The sequence below is a fragment of the Mustela nivalis genome (genome assembly GCF_964662115.1).
Source record: "Mustela nivalis genome assembly, chromosome: 1".
Taxonomy (NCBI): domain Eukaryota; kingdom Metazoa; phylum Chordata; class Mammalia; order Carnivora; family Mustelidae; genus Mustela; species Mustela nivalis.
The window spans coordinates 6,875,706-6,898,498 of NC_139020.1; the positions used below are offsets into that span (position 1 = coordinate 6,875,706).

The window sequence follows — 22,793 nt, forward strand, 5'->3', positions numbered from 1 at the left end:
TACATCCATTTTGTGCTTAGGGCCCCTACAGTTTTGAATAGCTTCCCCCCAGATTCGTGTCTGCCTGGAACCTCAGAAGGTGGCTGATAATGTTGGCACCTTTCTCTATGCTTAGTGGTGTCTCGGTTCCCTCTGTTACAGGGTCTGCATGTTTTTCTGTAGGGGTCTGAGAGTAAACATCTTTGGCTTACAGGTCAGACGGTCTCTGCTCTAGTTACCCAGGCTTGCTCTTGTATGAAAAAGCAGCTATTGACGATACAGGAATGAGTGGGCATGGCCGTGTTCCAGTGAAATTTTATTTATAAAATAGATTGAGGGGTAAGATTTGGCCTCCGGAGACTTCATTTCTCCACCCCTGCTCTGGGGTAAATCATCTGCTCTGGACGCTTGCCCATTGCTAAACGGCTTTTCTTGAGTCCTCTTATTGATCTGTACAAGGTATCTGTGAGTTCTGGATCCCAGTCTTGTGCTACGAATCATTGATCATGTTCTGGAAATGAGAAGAAATCATGGTATTATATCAGACCATTTCTATAGCTTTGTCCTCGACGTTTCCACCACGAGGACCCTAAGGTAGGAGATGACAGGTGTCGCGGGTGGTTTCCTCCTGACACGGGGACCCAGCAGACCTGTCCACTGCCCTACCATCTGAGTGTCAGCACAGCAGCCCAGAGCCCTGTGTCCCTCTGCACCTCTTACCGTAGATCACTGTGCCGTGATGGGCTACAGTAAAAACGGCCCTGACTTCTTAAAAGGCACACATTTCCCAGAAGGAACAGAAACTTAGTATGGGTCATGAATGTATGTGCCACAGGACTTTTTTTGTCTGAAGGAAATTTTCCAGTCTTTCAGATCAAAGATGGTCAAAGTCAGGGAGCTGCTAGGGACCCTCTTTCCATTGCTAGTCTAAAGCTTTACAGGCTGGGCGTTGGCTGACAGAGGGCTGGAGAAGAAATGGGTCCCATTCAAAGATGGGGCTGGAAGAGCTGCTCCTGGAAATCTGGCCGGGTTCTGCACACCAGGACGAGGCCTTGAGGTCTTGTGGAGGGAGAGGGCTTGGTCAGAAGACTCGTCACTCAGGCCCCAACCAGCCGGCTGCACAGCTGGGACGAGAATCCACATTTCCCCAGTCCGAAATCTTCCTCACATCCTCCCTTTATCTAAGTAACTGACTTTGCCAGATGAACCGTAATGTGAGCTGCATAAAAAATACCACGTATTTTGTCTTTTTCTCTACCACAACCACATCCTCAAACAGCTGAGGAGCTCTATCTGCAGAACAAATGGATCATAAGGAAATGATAGTAGCTGGTTTGATTGCATCTTGCAGAGATGTTTGGTGTCCGTCCCTCATCCTTCCCTCTCAAGATGGACAGGGTGGCTCGACGCCCCGCATCAGTCAGGACCCGCGGCGAAGAGGAGACTCGTGGCATCAGACCTCGTTCCCTTGTGCATTACTAATGTCGTGAGGTACCACACTTTGTGTCCTTCACGGGTGCTCTAATCACAAAGAGATACATCACAATTTGGGAACTTGTCTCATCCAACCTGGCCTCAGATGGCCAACTACTCTTACTTTCAGTTTTTCCTGATTCCAAATGCACAGCACCTTAACAGCATAGGAAAGCTGTTCCCAGTCCCTAAATGTGGGATTTACCAGTCATGCTTTGTTTATTCTTGCACAATTAGGGACATCATTTCTGGAAAAGGACTTTCAGGACTGAACAAGTCTCTGTCACTTTCCTAGCAGCAATTCTGCTTCTTTGGACATGCCCTCCTTTCATACCAAACTGGGGTTACAGGAAGTTTGGGTCAACAAAGTTCTTATGATAAATTAGTATCCAGTTAGAGCAAGGTTTCTTGTCTGTGGGAGTCAAGGCCTCTTTCTCCAACCTGTTAAGTAGGTCAGGTGTCTGTTTACAAAGCAAGGCCCATGCTGACCGCCCAGCCATTTTACTAGTTGCTGTTAGTGGCTAGATGTCTACAGAAAGCTACTCTGTATTTTTGTTGGCCCTCATTACCAGTGGAAAGTCAAGACTGACCCCCAGTGACCTAGGTCCTTCCTTTCTGTGTCCATCTTGTGGGAGATTCCAACATCACCAAGAAGCTTCATCATGACCCAGAGAGAAGGTCATGACACTGCTTTCTGGGTGAAAGACATTGTTCTTCCCATCATTAGCCTGTTTCAAATGATGAACCTGGAATGAGCCTCTCTATTGACAGGAGTTTGTGCCCAGTTTATTTTTGCCAACTTTGTATTATACAAATGTTCAAATATACACAAAAAGCAAAAGAAGAACACAATTAACATTTGTATAACTGCCCTTAAATTCACCAATTGTCCAAATTTTGCTGCACCAATTGAAAGTGAGTTACACTTTAAATATTTCTGCATGAACTCCTAAGAATGAGTTCATTCTTTAATACAACTAAAGTAATATTATCACAAAGAATTTATAATTTCTTTTAAGTTATTGAATTAATTAGAATAAAATTGATCATAATGTTTCCTTTTTTTATTTTTTTAAATTTATTTTCAGCATAACAGTATTCATTGTTTTTGCACCACACCCAGTGCTCCATGCAATCCGTGCACTCTATAATACCCACCACCTGGTACCCCGACCTCCCACCACCCCCCCCGCCCCTTCAAATCTCTCAGATTGTTTTTCAGAGTCCATAGTCTCTCATGGTTCACCTCCCCTTGCAATCTCCCTCAACCCCCTTCTCCTCTCTAACTCCCCATGTCCTCCATGCTATTTGTTATGCTCCACAAATAAGTGAAACCATATGATAATTGACTCTCTCTGCTTGACTTATTTCACTCAGCATCATCTCTTCCAGTCCCGTCCATGTTGCTACAAAAGTTGGGTATTCATCCTTTCTGATGGAGGCATAATACTCCATAGTGTATATGGACCACATCTTCCTTATCCATTCGTCTGTTGAAGGGCATCTTGGTTCTTTCCACATTGCTGCTATAAACATTGGGGTACAGATGGCCCTTCTTTTCACTACATCTGTATCTTTGGGGTAAATACCCAGTAGTGCAATTGCAGGGTCAGAGGGAAGCTCTATTTTTTTTTTTTTTTTTTTTTTTTTTAGAGGGAAGCTCTATTTTTAATTTTCCTTCTTATCCTTTTAAAGTCTATTGGGTCTGTAGCGATGCTTCTATTTCATTCCTGAGATGGAATTCTCTTTATGTTTCTGAGTAAGTCTAGTTAGATCAATCAATTTCATTAGATTTTTTTTTCTCAAAGAAACTGCAGTGGGATTCTTTTTTTCTTTTTAAAATTTTGCATTTCATTGATTTATCATTTTGTGTTTATTATTCCACCTCTTTTGGGAGGCTTAGTTTTTTCTTTTCTTTTTTTTTTTTTTTTGTCCTTTCTAACATTCTAAGGTAGAAGTTCAGATATTTTAAGACTGTATCCTAATTTTATTTTTTAACTTAGTTGTAAATATTATTATTCCCCTTGTGATTTCTTCTCTGACCCAGGGTTCTTTAGAGGTATGCTGTTGAACTCAAATATTCAGAAGTTTTAGAACTATTTCACCATATTATTGTTCAACACTTGCCATTGTCTGTCTTTCCTCCTTTTATGTTAGCCATTCTAGCACAGGAGACGTGCTATGCTGTGATGGTTTTGATTTCCATCTCCTGAAAGACTGATGAGGCTTAGTGTGTTTTCATGTGCTTATTACCTATTTGTGTATCTTTTTATAGAAAAGTTGACTCATTGGGGTGCCTGGGTGGCTCAGTCAGTTGAGTGTCTGCTTTCAGCTCAGGTCATGATCTCAGGGTCTTGGCATCAAGACCCAAGTTGGTCTCTCTGCTCAGAGGGGATTCTGAATTCTCCCTTTCACTCTCGCTCTGTGCTCTCTCTCTCTCTCTCTCTCTCTCAAATAAATAAATGCCTATTCATATATATATATATATATTTTTTTTTTTTAATTGAAGTATGTGTTGCACTACTGTTGATTTGTAAGTGTTCTTTTTCTATGCCAGATGTAGGTCTTTCATCAGATATATGTCATGAAAATCTTTCCTTCCATTATGTGGGTTCCTTCCACTTTCTTAATTTTGTTCTTTGAAGCACTAATTTTTTGGTTTTAATGAAGTCCACATTATCTTGTTCTTTTGTCCCTTGTGTTTTTTGGTATTATATCTAAAAACCTATTGTCTAATTCAAAGTTACAAAACTGTCTTGTGTTTCTTTCTAAGAGTTTTATAATTTTATCTTACACTTAGTTCTAATTTTGTGCTAATTTTGGTGTGTAGTATAAGGAAGAAGTCTACCTTTATTATTTTGCAAGAAGACATCTAATTGTGCCCTTGATCATTCATCATTAGCCAAGAAAACAATTTCTTCTAATATATAAATGAAAAATTTTCTAATTTTTTAAAGTCATAGCACATTACTTCTAGAATTCTGCTTACAGGCACTTAGTCCAAATGCCTACAGACAAGTCAACTGATTTATCGAAGGCCATCCATGCACCAATTCTGGTCTCAGCTTATGTACCCAAGATTTGCACCAGCCCTGATCCTCATTGTGGTGGTATTTGGAGATGGGATCTCTGGGAGGCAATAAGGTGGAGAGATTAGAACCCTTGTGATGGAATTAATACTCTTAAAAGAAAAAGCAGGAGAGATCTTGCTTCCTCTCTCTCTCTCTCTCTCTACTATGTGAGGATACACCAAGGAGGCCACCATCTATAAATCAGGAAGAGAGTTATCGCCCAGAACCCTACTATCCTGGCACCCTGCCTGATCTCAGGTTTTCAACCTTTAGAATAATGACACATAAATGTTCGTTGTTTGCACCACCAATTCTATGGTCATTTGTTATGGCAGCTTAAACTAAGAGCTGGCTGTATAAAAATGTTTTTTGCTTGTCTTGAAGCCTTTTTCCTTATCTTTAAAATGGCGTAACCACATTTACCCAAGGCTTGGGGAAGATTAATTGAAATGAAATATACCTAGCCCTGAGTACACTGATATGCTTGGTCAATGGAGCATAACCCTGTCATGACCCAAGGTTGAGAGATGTTGATCGTGAGCTGGATGACAGACCATCACTGACTACTTAGCTCAGGGGGGCCTCCTTTTAGAAGCATCCCTCTTTCCTAGGGCTCTCTAAAATTGGCAAGATCCCAGTCTTAGTTGATAAAGCCTGAAGCTTCCTAAGTCACACTCCCTGCCTCCTGGGGACATAGGCAAGTGACCCTGAGACCTGTCATTTTAACTTTTCTTATGCTCTTCCTGCTGGAGGGGCAGCTGTGTCAGAGCTGTTAGAGCCATCATTCACTCTGTGTAAGTTCTATTCTGCTGCTCCACTCGGGCCACTGACCAGCTCTGCAAGTACTCTCTCTTCTGTCCAGACCCCCTTACTTGCCTGGCTGAGACCAGGCCCAAATAATTATCCACTTGGCCTATTGCAGTGTCTTTTAGCTGGTGGTCTCACCCCCAGTCCTCCCTAGTTTCTAAACCCTTGTTACACTGCCACTTGAGCAATCTTCCAAAAGTCTGTGTAAGGTGTGACCCTGGTAGCTTCTGCTCTCAGATGATACAATTCTCCATTTCTACCACTGGAAATCACTATGGGGTCATTATTCTGAGAGAGAACCTTGACAAGTCTACATGGAGCTCCTTTTACCTTTCAGTCCAAAATCTAAGCTTTCTGGAGGGGAAGGCCCTTGGTCCCCTGCCCCTGCTGATGTTCCAGCTCCAGCCCTTGTCACTTGTCCTGGAATTTCAAGCTTTTCCCAAACTAAGCTAAATGGTTCCTGCTCATGCACTTAGCTATGTCCTGCCTCTTGGCCTTCCCTTGTCACTTTCCCTGCACCTGGTTTATCCTTGCCTCTCATCCTCACCCACATAACACATATGCTATAATCTCAGCTCAGGGTCTCCTGCTTTCAGAAGGCACTACTTGGGGCCCCAACATGCTTAAGTGCCCCTTTCATGGTCCTACTCTTCTAAGCCTCTGATAGGTCCTTACTAGCTGGCCAACTGCCTTATCAGAGGGCAAACTTCTTGTCCATTGTTGCTCACTGCAGTCCTAGACTTAGCATCCCACTGTCAGTGAGTGCAGCTCTTAAGTGTATGTCAGTAGGTGGGGGAACCTTGGTTAGGGAAGCTGGGTAGAATGAAGGCATGCTCTCCTTGTCAGAAGAACTGTTGAGTGGGTGGGAAGGCAGCCAGGGGAACAGATCAAAGGGTCTCCTGGGAGAAAACTCAAACTGTGGGAAAGTTTCCAGCTACAAGTTGTTTCATGCTATTATTTGTTGAACTGGTCACCTTCACTTTCCAGAAATCTCAGACGAGAGGCTGGGGTATGGTGGTGGTGGAGGATGGCACTGGAAGGAAAACCACGGGATGGAACAGAACAGCATGGCTTCCAAGTTCTCTGAGGATAAAGGTTTTTCTGCTGGATCACTGTGGTCCACACCACACACATTGCATGCCCATATACACAGGCACACACCTTTGGTTCCAGCACATCTGTAGTCGAGCTGCGCAACCTCTCCAAGTTCCATTTTCTCGACTAGCGTGGAGTGATCAGTGTAGAGCCTAGAACATAGTAAGCCCTCATTAAACAGCATTACTGTTCTTTTTATTAGTAGTATCTTACTTTGAAGAGCCAGAGGCATTCATGCTCGCATGATGAGACTCATAATTTGTTATGCAACAGTGGAAGCAGGTGGTTAATGTATGCACACAGATATGCCCGGACACTTGGTGTAACTGTGGAGAAAGGAGTGCCAAGACCATACCAAGGAAATATCCTTTGCAGTCACCTGCAGCAGTGATAGCAACATGTTTTCTCTTTCCAGGAGGCTGGTACTGTGATAAAGTGTCCTTTTATCCAAGTCAGTACAAAATCCAATCCCCACTGATTTCTTCATGACAGCCCTTGGGGGAAGGCAGTGGTTGCTGCTATTTCTGCTGTCTGAAGACACAACTCTCCATCTCTACTATTAGGGATTATACAAGGAGATATCAGTCTGAGAGTGAACACTTAGTAAGCTCTGAGCACAAGAAACAGTGCCAGAGAAATGCCAAAAATGGCAATTCCACTTCCTCATCAACACTCCTGCCATTGTATTAGTCAATTAAAAGGCAAATCCTGCCTTAAAATGTGATTCTTGTCATTGTTTTTCAAATTTTAATCTATTTCACAGAAAGTCTTCCTTAAAGTAACTTGAGGAATTTCATTATAAGAAAATTCTTAAATAAAGATATAGTGTAGAGGGAGAAATAACACTATATACCCTTCAGACAATGGAAAGAAAATTATTACCTACATTTTCATTTTCTAATGGCACTTTGCTTTACTACTTCATTGTTGTTTGAGAGCAGAAAAATATTGTCCTTAATTAAAACTTAAAACAACTTCTTCTTCTATACAAAAATCTAGGGTCAGATTCAAAATAACTTAGTTTCCTAATGGTTTGTTTGATTCAGCCATCTGTCAAAGGAGATTATAATTTTAATTATGGGGTCATGCAGTCCTTGTGCTAAAGTTTAAGTTTGGTCGTAATTATTTGATAATTTTATTTGGTCATATTAACTTAATAAATATAAATACTGATAAGTATTTCCTGGTTTATATAATAATTACATCATAAATGTTTACTTTTTAGGGCACGTAGGTGGCTCAGTGGGTTAAAGCCTCTGCCTTCGGCTCAGGTCATGATCTCAGGGTCCTGGGATCAGGCCCTGCATCGGGCTCTCTGCTCAGCAGGGAGCCTGCTTCCCTTTCTCTCTGCCTGCCTCTCTGCTTACTTGTGATCTCTGTCTGTCAAATAAATAAATAAATAAAATATTTTTTAAAAAAGAAAACATAAAATTATTTTAATGAATTCCTGCCATTAATCTGTAAATTCTAATTGAATGAAAACACAGAAGTCCTTGCCAGAGTATGTCATGTGAGGGTAATAACAGTGTTAGTAATTAATATTTATGAGCATCTATCATACTTTGATACAGTGCTATATACTTTGTATTTATTTATTTGCTTTTTATTTATTCCACATAGTAACCGTATTAGATGGGTGGTATAGATACTTGTTAGCATCTTATAGATAAGAGAAGTGAGAGGTAAAACATTTAAGGAACTTAACAAAGGTACAGGTAAAATGGCTCTAGCATTTTCTATTTCTACGCAAATTTCTTGAAGCAGAGCTGTTGGTGTGTTTCTCTACCCAAGGGTGAGGAGAGATTTCTTTCCAGTGTAACTGAGGCATCAGCTGCTTTCTGGCACTGTCCCTTACTGTGGTCATTAACTTTGTTAGTAAATTTATGATCTGGGTTTGTAAATTGCACTTGTTTGTTGCATCGATGTTAACATGTAGTGACTTTTGGTTTGGTTGTAAAAATATTAACCCTGGGCAGAAATTAGCATTGAAGTTTTTTTTTTTTTTTTTTTTTCCCCAAACTACTTCTAGGTTTTAAAACTTGTAATAAAACAGAAATTCATTGGTTTTTCTATGCCTTTTTGAACTCTTGTAATTGAGTTTTGGTCACATTTTATATCCAAGTGGCCAACACATGGTTTTAAAAAAAAATTTACAGGTAAAATAAATGAAGTGTACTGAGTGTATGGACTATAATGTGCTAAGTGTACTGACTATATAATGTGCTAGTCATTGTGTTGGGCATTTAAACTTCCTCCTGCCTCCCTTGCTCCATGCTTTCCTACCTCATACCTCGTCCTTCCTTCCTTCTCACAAATATGTATTGAGTAACTGTTATGTACTGGGCATGTTTTCATGCACGCAGTGTTACAGTGATGCACAAGACAGACAAGGCTCTTGCTCTCATGGCATTTAATCACTTTACAGAAGGTGTCAGATGTATATTTAACTAAAATGAATATGAACAAAGAAGACAATAACAAATGCAATATAACATTCATTAGTGGCTACTTTATGCTAATTCGTCAAGGTTAGGCTTTCTAAAATAGTGACAGTTGAAAGATAGAAAGAAACCACTGCAAGACAGGCAGGAGGCAAAAGAATTTCAGACAGGGAAAGCCATTTTTAAACTCTTTAGTAACCTTATGAGATAATAATCATTATTTCCACCAAAAAGAAAAATGGATACTCAAATATATTAAGATATCCAAATTAACTTTTGAACATTCTTTACATTGCATATATTTAAGTGTTTGACTGCCTTTTAGAGAAAATATCATGCATAGATCAAGCAAAAGATGCCAACATGACTGGAGCTATTGATAAAAGGAATAGGACTTGTACAGGAACAAGTTAGCAATAAAAGAATTTATCTATCGGGATACCTGGGTAGCTCAGCTGGTTAAGTATCTGCCTTTAGCTCGGGTCATGATTTCCAGGTCCTGGGATTGAGCCCCACATCAGGCTTCCTGCTCAGCTGTGAGTCTGCTTCTGACTCTCTCCCACTGCTCATTCTCTCTCTCAAATAAATAAACAAAATCTTTTAAAAAATAAAAAAAGGTAATTTATTTACAAATACCTTTGACCTTCTTTATAACTCTTTTATATTATAAGCAAAAAAAAAAAGTGTAGTGCTCAATCATTTGCTTGAATATTTGTTTCTTGGGAGTAAATGCCTAAATCATTAGCTAGAGAAGGAAGATTTCACTTTTCTTTGAGAAAAACTAAGCAACAGACCATTGGTATGTTCCTGGAGTTCAGGGATGTAAGGAAGGTTGCTCTGAAAGTATATGGTATAAAATTAAGCAATCAAGAGCACTGTGCATGTCCATTCCAGGACTCAATCATTGCAAAGGCTTTGACAAACATTGTACGAAGCAAAACTTATTTCTGTTTTTTCACAAGTGAATATTGGCTGCCTGCAACAACCAGGCGTTTGACATGGAACTCTGCACATTGGTCAGTTGGTCTGGAAAAATCTTCCCCATCCTTCTATTTTTCTCTCAGCTTATACTAAACATCTGTAAGAAGGGAAAAAGCCAAGGTGTGCTGGTTGTTCTTTGTGAAGGATGTTTTAGTTCCCTATTTTTTTTTTTTTTTTCCAAAATACAATCTGGCTCAAGGTATACCATCTGAGGCAACTAGGGGGCTCAGTCAGGCAAGTGTCTGGCTTAGGCTCAAGTCAGGATCCCAGTGTCTTAGGATCGAGGCCCCCATAAGCTCCCTGCTCAGTGAGAAGTCTGCTTCTCTCTCCTCCCTCTGCCCCCCACCCCAGTCATTCTCTCGCTCTGCCTCTCTTTCTCACTCAAATGAATAAAATCTTTAAAATAAAAGATACATCATCTGCATTTACCACTTATACTTCAAAAGTTTAGGAGGAATCAGAGCAGTGCATATTTAAAAGAAATTAAAGTCAAATGACCCTACCAGTTTGTTGTTGCTATTGCTATTTTTATTACTTATTTATCTATTTATTTATTTATTTATTTACGTTAGTCACCACACAGTACCTCATTAAATTCTGAAGCAGTGTTCTATGGTTCATTGTTTGTGTATAACACCTAGTGCTCCATGCAGTCTGCGCTCTCCTTAATACCGGCCACCAGGCTCACCCATCCTCACACCTACCCCACAAAACCCTCAGTTTGTTTCCCGGAGTCCATAGTCTCTCACCGGTTTTCTCCCACTCCGATTTCTCCCCCTTCATTTTTCCCTTCCTTCTCCTAATGTCCTCTATCTTATGCTTATGTTCCAGAAATAAGTGAAACCACATGACAATTGGCTTTCTCTGCTTGACTTATTTCACTCAGCATAATCTCCTCCAGTTCCAATTGTGTTGATGCAGAAGTTGCGTACTCATCCTTTCTGATGGTTGAGTGATATTCCATTGTATATATGGACCATATCTTCTTTAGCCACTCATTCTTTGATGGACATTTCAGCTCTTTCCACAGTTTGGCTATTGTGGACATTGCTGCTAGGAACATTGGGGTATATATGGCCCTTCACTACATCTGGATCTTTGGGGTAAATACCCAGTAGTGCAATTGCTGGGTCATAGAGTAGCTCTATATTTAACTTTTTGAGGAACTTCCACACTGTTTTCCAAAGTGGCTGTACCACCTTGTATTCTCACCAACAGTGTAAGATGCCCCCCCCCTTTCTCCACAGCCTCTCTAACAATTGTCGTTTCTTGCCTTTTCAATTTTTGTCATTTTAACTGCTGTAAGGTGGTATCTCAATGTGGTTTTGATTTTAATTTCCCTGATGGCTAACGATGGTGAAAACTTTTTCATGTGTCTGAACACTTTTTCATGTGTCTTTTTCATGTAGCCATTTGTATGTCTTTGGAGAAGTGTCTGTACATGTCTTCTCATTTTTTGACTTATTTGCTTTTTTGGTGTTGAGAAGTTCTTTACAGATCTTGGATACCAGCCCTTTGTCTATAGTGTTATTTGCAAATATCTTCTCCCTTCCATGTGTTGCCCCTTTGTTTTGTTGACTGTTTCCATTGCCATGCAGATGCTTTTTATCATGAAGTCCCAAAAGTTCATTTTCTATTTGTTTCCCTTGCCTTTTGAGAAGTGTCTTGAAAGAAGATGCTGTGGCCGATGTCATAGTGGTTACTGCCTATGTTCTCCTCTAGGATTTTGATGGATTCCTGTATCATATTGAGGTCTTTCATCTATTTTGAGTTTGTCTTTTTGTATAGTATAAGAAAGTAGTCCAGTTTCATTCTTCTGTATATAGCTGTCCAATTTTCCCAGCACAACTTATTGAAGAGCCTTTTTTCCACTGGATATTTTTTTCTGTTTTGCCAAAGATTATTTGACCATAGATTTGAGGGTCTGTATCTGGGTTTTCTATTCTGTTCTCTATTCCACTGTGCCAGTACCATACTGTCTTGGTGACCACAGTTTTGTAATATAGCTTAAAATCAGGCAATGTGATGCCCCCAGTTTTGTCTTTCTTTTTCCACATTTCTTTGGCAATTTGAGGTCTTCTCACACAAATTTTAGAACTGTTTATTCCAGCACTTTGAAAAATGCTGTTGGTATTTTGAACGCGATGGGATTAAAAGTATAGATTGCGCTGGGCAGCATAGACATTTTAATAACTTTATTCTTCTGATCCACGAGACTGGAATGTTTTTCCATCTTTTTGTGTCTATTTCAATTTCCTTTTAAGTGTTCTGTAGTTTCCAGAGTATAGATCCTTTACCTCTTTGCTTAGGTTTATTCAAAAGTATCTTAGGAGCTATGGTACTATTGTAAAGGGAATCAACTCCCTAGTTTCTCTTTCTATAGTTACATTGTTAGTGTTTAGGAAAGCAACTGATTTCTGTGCATTGATTTTGTATCCTGCCACATTACTGAATTGCTATATGAGTTCTAGTAATTTGGGGGTGGAGTCTTTTGGGTTCCACATAAAGCATCGTATCAACTGCAAAGAGAGAGCATTGACTTCTTCTTTGCCAATTCGAATACATTTTATTTATTTATTTATTTATTTATTTATTTATTTATTTATTATTTTTTATGAACATATATTATTATCCCCAGGGGTACAGGTCTGTGAATCACCAGGTTTACACACTTCACAGCACTCACCAAAGCACATACCCTCCCCAATATCCATAATCCCACCCCCTTCTCCCAATATTTTATTTATTTTTATTGTCTGATTGCTGTTGCTAGGACATTTAGTACTATGTTGAACATCAGTGGTGAGAGTGGGCATCCTTGCTGTGTTCCTGATATTAAGGGAAAGGCTCTCAGCTTTTTTTCATTGAGAATGATATTCACTGTGGGTTTTTCATAAATGGATTTTATGAAATTGAGAAATACTCCCTGTATCCCTATACTATAAAGAGTTTTAATCAGGAAAGGATGCTGTATTTTGTCAAATGCTTTTTCTTCATCAATTGAGAGGACCATATTGTTCTCTTTTGTCCTCTTATTAATGTGTTCTGTCACATTGATTGATTTGAGAATGTTGAACCATACCTCCATCCCAGGGATAAATCCCACCTGGTAGTGGTGGATAATCCTTTTAATGTACTGTTGGATCCTATTAGCTAGGAACTTGTTGAGAATCTTGGCATCCATATTAATCAGGAATATTGGTCTGAAATTCTGCTTTTTGTTGGGGTCTTTGCCTGGTTTGGGGATCAAGGTAATGCTGGCCTCATAGAATGAGTCTGGAAACTTCTTCTCTTTCTATATTTTGAAACAGCTTCAGGAGACTAGGTACTATTTCTTCTTTGAATGTTGGGTAGAATTCCCCAGGGAATACATCAAGTCCTTGATTCTTGTTTCAATCTCATTACTGGTTATTTGTCTATTCAGGTTATCAATTTCTTCTTGATTCAGTATTGGTAGTTTATAGGTTTCCAGGAAGGCATCCATTTCTTCTAGGTCTCTTAATTTATTAGTATATAGTTGTTGGTAACAATTTCTGATAATTGTTTCTATTTCCTTGGTGTTAGTCATGATCTCTTCCCTCTCATTCACAATTTCATTAACTTGGGTACTTCTTCTTCTTCTTCTTCTTTTTTTTTTTTTTTTTTTTGGATAAGTCTGGCCAGTGGTTTATCAATCTTATTAATTCTTTCAAAGAATCAGCTTCTAGTTTCATTGGTGTGTTCTACTGTATTTCTGGTTTCCAACTCATTGATCTCTGCTCTAATCTTAACTGTTTCCCTTCTCGTGTGTGGGTTAGACTTAATTTGTTGTTGATTCTCCAGTTAAGGTATAAAGAACATTAGTGTATTAGGATTTTTCCTTTTTTTTTTGAGTGAGGCTTGGATGGCTATGTATTTCCCCCTTAGGACCGCCTTTGCTGTATCCCATAGGTTTTGGACTGATGTGTTTTCATTCTCATTGGTTTCCATAAATTTTTTAAGCTCCTCTTTGATTTCCTTGTTGACCCAATCATTCTTGAGCAGGATGGTCTTTAGCTTCCTAGGATTTTTTTTTTAAGTTTTATTTTTCTTAATTTTTTTTAAATTTTTTATTTTTTATAAACATATATTTTTATCCCCAGGGCTACAGGTCTGTGAATCACCAGGTTTACACACTTCACAGCACTCACCAAAGCACATACCCTCCCCAATGTACATAACCCCACTCCCCTTCTCCCAACCCCCCTCCCCCCAGCAACCCTCAGTTTGTTTTGTGAGATTAAGAGTCACTTATGGTTTGTCTCCCTCCCAATCCCATCTTGTTTCATTAGCCCTACCCACTTAAGCCCCCATGTTGCATCACCACTTCCTCATATCAGGGAGATCATATGATAGTTGTCTTTTTCTGTTTGACTTATTTCACTAAGCATGATATGCTCTAGTTCCATCCATGTTGTCGCAAATGGCAAGATTTCATTTCTTTTGATGGCTACATAGTATTCCATTGTGTATATATACCACATCTTCTTGATCCATTCATCTGTTGATGGACATCTAGGTTCTTTCCATAGTTTGGCTATTGTGGACATTGCTGCTATAAACATTCGGGTGCATGTGCCCCTTTGGATCACTACATTTGTATCTTTAGGGTAAATACCCAGTAGTGCAATTGCTGGGTCATAGGGCAGTTCTATTTTCAACATTTTGAGGAACCTCCATGCTGTTTTCCAGAGTGGTTGCACCAGCTTGCATTCCAACCAACAGTGTAGGAGGGTTCCCCTTTCTCTGCATCCTCGCCAGCATCTATCATTTCCTGACTTGTTAATTTTAGCCATTCTGACTGGTGGAAGGTGATATCTCATTGTAGTTTTGATTTGTATTTCCCTGATGCCAAGTGATATGGAGCACTTTTTCATGTGTCTGTTGGCCATCTGGATGTCTTCTTTGCAGAAATGTCTGTTCATGTCTTCTGTCCATTTCTTGATTGGATTATTTTTTCTTTGGGTGTTGAGTTTGCTAAGTTGTTTATAGATTTTGGACACTAGCCCTTTATCTGATATGTCATTTGCAAATATCTTCTCCCATTCTGTTGGTTGTCTTTTGGTTTTGTTAACTGTTTCCTTTGCTGTGCAAAAGCTTTTGATATTGGTAAAATCCCAATAGTTCATTTTTACCCTTGCTTCCCTTGCCTTTGGCGATGTTCCTAGGAGGATGTTGCTGTGGCTGAGGTCAAAGAAGTTGCTGCCTATGTTCTCCTCAAGGACTTTGATGGATTCCTTTCTCACATTGAGGTCCTTCATCCATTTTGAGTCTATTTTCATGTGTGGTATAAGGAAATGGTCCAATTTCATTTTTCTGCATGTGGCTGTCCAATTTTCACAACACCATTTATTGAAGAGGCTAGGTCTGACATTATTCTTATGTTCCTCCCTCTGTACATAAGGAATCTTTTCCCGTGAAGTGCCCTTAAAATAGTTTCCTTGGTTCTAAGATTTGCGAGTTTTACTATCACATGCCAGGGAATTAATCTGTTCTTCTTGATCTTGAGAGGTGTCCTCTCTACCTCTAGGACACGAATGCTTGTTTCATTCCCCACATTAGGGAAGTTCTCAACTATGATTTTCTCAAATATGTCTTCTAGTCCTCTATTTCTCTCTCCACCCTCTCAGGGATCCCAATAATTCTGACATTGGAATGTTTCATGGCATCATTTATTTTTCTAATTCTTTTTCATAGAATTTAAGCTGTTTGTTCCAGGCCTCCTCTTGCTCCTTCTTTTCTATCAGTTTGTCTTCTAAACCACTAATTCATTCTTCTGCCTTGTTTACCCTAGCTGTTAGAGTAACTAGATTAGATTCGATCTCACTGATAGCATTTTTTAAATTTTTTTAAATTTATTTTAAGCATAACAGTATTCATTGTTTTTGCACCACACCCAGTGCTCCATGCAATCCATGCCCTCTATAATACTCACCACCTGGTACCCCGACCTCCTACCCCCCGCCCCTTCAAAACCCACAGATTGTTTTTCAGAGTCCATAGTCTCTCATGGTTCACCTCCCCTTGCAATTTCCCCAAACTCCCTTCTCCTCTCTATCTCCCCATGTCCTCCATGCTATTTGTTATGCTCCACAAATAAGTGAAACCATATGATAATTGACTCTCTGCTTGACTTATTTCACTCAGCATCATCTCTTCCAGCCCCATGTTGCTACAAAAGTTGGGTATTCATCCTTTCTGATGGAGGCATAATACTCCATAGTGTATATGGGCCACATCTTCCTTATCCATTCATCTGTTGAAGGGCATCTTGGTTCATTCCACAGTTTGGCGACTGTGGCCCTTGCTGATATAAACATTGGGGTACAGATGGCCCTTCTTTTCACGACATCTGTATCTTTGGGTTAAATACCCAGTAGTGCAATGGCAGGGTCATAGGGAAGTTCTATTTTTAATTTCTTGAGGAATCTCCACACTGTTCTCCAAAGAGGCTGCACCAACTTGCATTCCCACCAACAGTGGAAGAGGGTTCCCCTTTCTCCACATCCCCTACAACACATGTTGTTTCCTGTCTTGCTAATTTTGGCCATTCTAACTGGTGTAAGGTGGTATCTCAATGTGGTTTTAATTTGAATCTCCCTGAGGGCTAGTGATGATGAACATTTTTTCATGTGTCTGGTAGCCATTTGTATGTCTTCGTTGGAGAAGTGTCTGTTCATATCTTCTGCCCATTTTTTGATATGATTGTCTGTTTTGTGTGTGTTGAGTTTGAGGAGTTCTTTATAGATCCTGGATATCAACCTTTTGTCTGTACTGTCATTTGCAAATATCTTCTCCCATTCTGTGGGTTGCCTCTTTGTTTTCTTGACTGTTTCCTTTGCTGTGCAGAAGCTTTTGATTTTGATGAGGTCCCAAAAGTTTATTTTCACTTTTGTTTCCTTTGCCTTTGGAGACATATCTTGAAAGAAGTTGCTGTGGCTGATATCGAAGAGATTACTGCCTATGGTCTCCTCTAGGATTCTGATAGATTCCTGTCTCACGTTGAGGTCTTTTATCCATTTTGAGTTTATCTTTGTGTACGGTGTAAGAGAATGGTCGAGTTTCATTCTTCTACATATAGCTGTCCAGTTTTCCCAGCACCATTTATTGAAGAGACTGTCTTTTTCCACTGTATATTTTTTCCTGTTTTGTCGAAGATTATTTGACCATAGAGTTGAGGGTCCATATCTGGGCTCTCTACTCTGTTCCACTGGTCTATGTGTCTGTTTTTATGCCAGTACCATGATGTCTTGGTGATCACAGCCTTGTAGTAAAGCTTGAAATCAGGCAACATGATTCCCCTTGTTTTATTTTTGTTTTCCAACATTTCCTTAGTGATTCGGGGTCTCTTCTGATTTCATACAAATTTTTGGATTATCTGCTCCAGCTTTTTGAAGAATACCAGTGGAATTTTGATCGGAATGGCATTAAAAGCATAGATTGCATCAATTGAGAGGACTATGTGGTTCTTCTCTCTTCTCATATTAATTTGTTGTATCACATTGATTGATTTGCAAATGTTGAACCATCCTTGTAGCCCAGGGATGAATCCCACCTTATCATGGTGGATAATCTTTTTAATGTGCTGTTGGATCCTGTTTGCTAGGATCTTGTTGAGACTCTTAGCATCCATATTCATTTGTGGATCATAAAAAATAGCATGGAGGACATGGAGAGTTAGAGAGGAGAAGGGAGTTGGGGTAAATTGGAAGGGGAGGTGAATCATGAGAGACTATGGACTCTGAAAAACAATCTGAGGGGTTTGAAGTGGTGGGGGGGTGGGAGGTTGGGATACCAGGAAGTGGGTATTTTAGAGGGCACAGATTGCATGGAGCACTGGATGTGGTGAAAAAATAATGAATACTGTTATGCTGAAAATAAATAAATTTAAAAAAAATGTATAGATTTCTCTAGGCAGTATAGACATTTTAACAATGTTTATTCTTCCAATCCAAGAGCATGAAATGGTCTTTCATCTTTTTGTGTCTTCTTCAATTTCTTTCATGAGTGTTCTGTAGTTCCTCGAGTACAGATCCTTTACCTCTTTGGTTAGGTTTATTTCCAAGTATCTCATGGTTCTTGGGTTGTAGTAAATGGAATCGATTCTCTAATTTCCCTTTCTGTATTTTCCTTATTAGTGTATAAGAAAGCCACTGATTTCTGTACATTGACTTTGTATCCTGCCATGTTGCTGAATTGTTGTATGAGTTCTAGTAGTTTGGGGGTGGAGTCTTTTGGGTTTTCCATATAAAGAAGCATGTCATCTGCAAAGAATCAATAAGATCGATAAACCATTGGCCACACTAATCCAAAAGAAAATAGACAAAGCTCAAATTCATAAAATTATGAATGAAAAGGGAGAGATCACAACGAACACCAAGGAAGTAGAAACAATCATCAGAAGTTATTATCAATAGTTATATGCCAATAAGCTAAGCAACCTAGGTGAAATGGATGCATTCCTGGAAAACTATAAACTCCTAAAATTGAACCAGGAAAAAATTGACAACCTGAATAGACCAATATCTAGTAACGAGATTGAAGCAGTGATCAAAAACCTCCCAAAAAACAAGAGCCCAGGACCTGATGGATTCCCTGGGGAATTCTACCAAACTTTCAAAGAAGAAATAACACCTATTCTCCTGAAGCTGTTTCAAAAAATTGAAGCAGAAGGAAAACTTCCAGACTCTTTCTATGAAGCCAACATTACCTTGATCCCCAAACCAGGCAAAGACCCTACCAGAAAGGAGAATTTCAGACCAATATCACTGATGAATATGGATGCTAAGATTCTCAACAAGATCTTAGCAAACAGGATCCAACAGCACATTAAAAAGATTATCCACCATGACCACGTGGGATTCATTCCTGGGCTACAAGGATGGTTCAACATTCGCAAATCAATCAATGTGATAGAACAAATTAATAAGAGAAGAGAGAAGAACCACATGGTCCTCTCAATTGATGCAGAAAAAGCATTTGACAAAATCCAGCATCCGTTCCTGATTAAAATGCTTCAAAGTATAGGGATAGAGGGAACATTCCTGAACTTCTTCAAATCTATCTATGAAAGACCCACAGCAAATATCATCCTCAATGGGAAAAAGCTTGCAGCCTTCCCTTTGAGATCAGGAACACGACAAGGATGCCCACTCTCACCACTCTTGTTCAACATAGTATTAGAAGTCCTAGCAACAGCAATCAGACAACAAAGAGAAATAAAAGATATCCAAATTGGTAATGAAGAAGTCAAACTCTCTCTTTTTGCAGATGACATGATTCTTTATATGGAAAACCCCAAAGACTCTACTGATAGCATTTTTAAGTTCTGCCACATTAGCTCTCATTTCTGCTCTTAGAGAATCTATGTTGCCATTAATGGCTTTCTCCAACCTAGCTATTGTCTGCATAACTGTTACCCTAAAGCTTATTTCTGATATCTTGCTTATATTCATATCCATTAGTTCTATGACAGAGGTCAGAGTCGCTGAATCTTTCCTGTGTTGGGGGTTCCTTCTCTTAGTCATTCTGTTGAGTGGTGGTTGAAGAAATGTACAGAATCCAGATTATTGACCACAGCCCAAGCAAGATGCACCTGTTTTATAAGGACCTTAGAGTTGATGGCTTCTTATTCTTCCAACTTGTCTTCTTGGGGAGGGTCCTGTTGTGCTTTTACTCAGGCAACCCTGTTTAGGCAAAGTTGTCCTGCCCCCCTGTGGTGGAGGGGGATGGGCTCAGTGAAAACCTTGTTTGGGGGGCTTTTGTTTTCTGGCAGCTTTCCCTGGTGGCTTTCTGCATCTCTTCTGAGAGTCAGAGTGAAAGTGACCATATCCAGAGGCGCCTGGGTGGCTGAGTGGGTTAAAGCCTCTGCCTTCAGCTCAGGTCATGATCCCAGGGTCCTGGGATTGAGCCCCAAATCGGGCTCTCTGCTTGGAAGGGAGCCTGCTTCCCCCCCTCTCTCTGCCTGCTTCTCTGCTTACTTGTGATCTCTGTTTGTGAAATAAATAAATATATTTATTTATATATTTATATATTATATATTTATTTATATATTTATATATTTATAAATTTATAAATTTATTTATTTATAAATTTATTTATATATTTATATATTTATATATTTATTTATATATTTACCCAAACCTCTGTCTCAGAATGGAGAGATCACAGTCTGTTCTTTAGTAAACTCTCCAGGCCACAGTGTCTCCATTTCTGTCTGTTCTGCTAAAAACCACAGCATCCTGGGTTGTGCACTCCACAGGAGCACTCCCGGCCCTTGCTTCCAGGTCCAGTCACATCTCTGCCCTTTGTGCTTCTAAAACTGCCAGCTGCCCCCAGTTCTCATGCTGCAGCTCCAGGTTTCAGTCTGGGGGGTTGTCCTAGAGTCTTTTCCCTGCCACTACCAGTCTGCCAGTTCCCCGGTGCAGGAGGTTTTTGTGCTCTGGCAGCAGAAGCTCCCTCCTTCTTCTGTTTATTTTCTGATAACTGCCTGCAGAATCCCCGCTCCCTGCTTCATACCTCCAGGCCAACTGCCTGAGATAGTCTGTTTGTAGAGATCCAGATATATCTTCTAACATCACAGACTGATTTCATAGGTGTTCAGAATGGTCTTGTAGATATCCAGCTCAATTAGGGGACCAGTTGAAATAGGGTCCCTTACTCACTTGCCATCTTTTCTCCCCCAACTGTTACTATTTTTAGAGTAGTTTAAGGTTCACAACAACTTTGAGGGGAAGGTGCAGAGATTTCTTAATATCCCCACCACAATGCATACATAACATTTCCCATTATCAACCTCCCCCACAAGAGCAATACACTTATTCCACTTCATGAATCTACAGAGACATCATTATCACCCAAAATCTTCAGTTTACATTAGAGTGTACTTTTGGTGTTGTATGTTCTATGAGTTTTGGCAAAGTGTATAATGACGTGTATCCATCATTCTAGTATCATACAGTGTAGTTTCACTGTCCTGAAAGTCCTCTTCACACCACCTATTTAACCTTTCTCTCACCATAACCCCTGGAAACCACTAATCTTTTTCTGGTCTCCACAGTTTTGTCTTTCCCATAATGTCATGTGGTTGGAAAAATACATGATGTAGCCTTTCCTGATTGGTTTTCTACACTTAGTGATATGCATGTAAGGTTCCTCCATGTCTTTTAATAGCTTGATAGCTCATTTCTTCTAAGTGCTGAGTAATATCCAATTTATCTACTCACGTACCAAAAGACATCTTGATTGATTCCAAGTTTGGGCAACTATGTATAAAACTGCTACAAACATTTCTGTGCAGGATTTTGTGTAGACATGAGATTTTCACCATTTTGTTTTAAAAGGTAGGTTTTATTATTATTCAGGGGCCAAAACATCAGGAAATGACAGCTTTTGCAAACATAACTTGTTATTTATTGTTCCCAAGAAGGGAGGGCATGCCATGCCATGCAGGGTCACATGGGGAAGCTCTGGGGCCTGAAAGGAGAAAGAATTAGAGGAAAACATGGGCAGAAGACTTTGTGGTGTCAAGGTAAACAGACTAAGCAGATTTAGGATTGGCTAGTTTGGATAACTTCATTGGGCTATGGGGTATAAGGACTATCTCTAGTTGTCTGGTCTCTGGCCCTGGGATATTACAGTAGAGGAATATTTCCTCCTGAAATGTAAAAGTCACTCAAAATAATCTTTTCCAGTCCCATCCATGTTGATACAAAAGTTGGGAGGCATAATATTTCATTGTAAATGGACCATATATTCTTTATCTATCCATCTGTTGAAGGTCATCTTAGCTCTTTGTATAGTTTGGCGATTGTGGCCATTGCTGCTGTGAACATTGGGGTACATATGGTCCTTCTTTTCACTGCATCTGTATCTTTGGGGTAAATACCCAGTAGTGCAATTGCTGGATCCTAGGGTAGCTCTATTTTTAATTTCTTAAGGAATCTCCACACTGTTTTCCAAAGTGGCTGCACCAAATTGTATTCCCACCAATAGTGGGGAACCATCCTCTCTACATCCACTCCAACACTTTTTGTTTCCTGTCTTTTTAGTTTTGGCCATTCTAACTGGTATAAGGTATTATTTCAATGTTGTTTTGATTGGAATTCCCTGATGACTAATAATTATAAGCATTTTTTTCATATATCTGTTAGCCATTTGTATGTCTTTTTTGAGAAGTGTCTGTTCAATGTCAAAGTCACAGTCGCCAAACTGGAAAGAACCAAGATGGCCTTCAACCAATGAATGGATAAAGAAGATACAGTCCAATGCACTATGTAGTATTATGCCTCTATTAGAAAGGATGAATACCCAACTTTTGTATCAACATGGACAGGACTGGAAGAGATTATGCTGAGTGAAATAAGTCAAGCAGAGAGAGTCAATTATCATATGGTTTCGCTTATTTGTGGATCATAAGGAATAACACATAGGACATGGGGAGATGGAGAGGAGAAGGGAGCTGGGGGAAATCAGAGGGGGAGAAGAACCATGAGAGGCTGTGGACTCTGAGAAAAAAACTGAGGGTTTTGGAGGAGAGGTAGGTGGGGGGTTGGGTGAGCCTGGTGGAGGGTATTATGGAAGGCACATATTACATGGAACGCTGGGTTTGGTACATCAACAATGAATTCTGGAACATTGAAAAGAAATTTTAAAAATAAATAAAAATTTTTTTTAAAGGGCTTAAAAAAAAAAGTCAGATAGAGCAGGTGTTTGGAGTACGGGCTCTGTTCCAGATTGGTTAGTTTGCATTCTAAAGGCACACTCCCAGGCAAACTCTATGTTATCTGTAAGAATTACCTAGCCTTGGGAGGGGCAGTCTTTTCTCAATCAACAAGGTACTGGATGCCAGAACACCAAGAATACACAAAATAAGAGCACATAATACACACTTCAGCAACAAAATAAAATGAAAGTGTATTTGTTTTCT

General features: G+C 39.7%; 1 long non-coding RNA gene across 1 annotated transcript in view; it reads right to left on the reverse strand.

Annotated features, from left to right (window-relative positions):
• Positions 1 to 293: 293 nt before the first annotated feature.
• Positions 294 to 22,793, reverse strand: part of LOC309845399 — a 70,032-nt gene continuing 47,532 nt past the window's right edge. The window contains exons 2-4 of the long non-coding RNA XR_014301268.1: positions 9,309 to 9,463; positions 6,492 to 6,577; positions 294 to 1,500 (exon numbers count right to left, since the gene is read on the reverse strand). This is a non-coding gene — a long non-coding RNA (uncharacterized lncRNA). The remainder of the gene's footprint in view (positions 1,501 to 6,491; positions 6,578 to 9,308; positions 9,464 to 22,793) is intronic.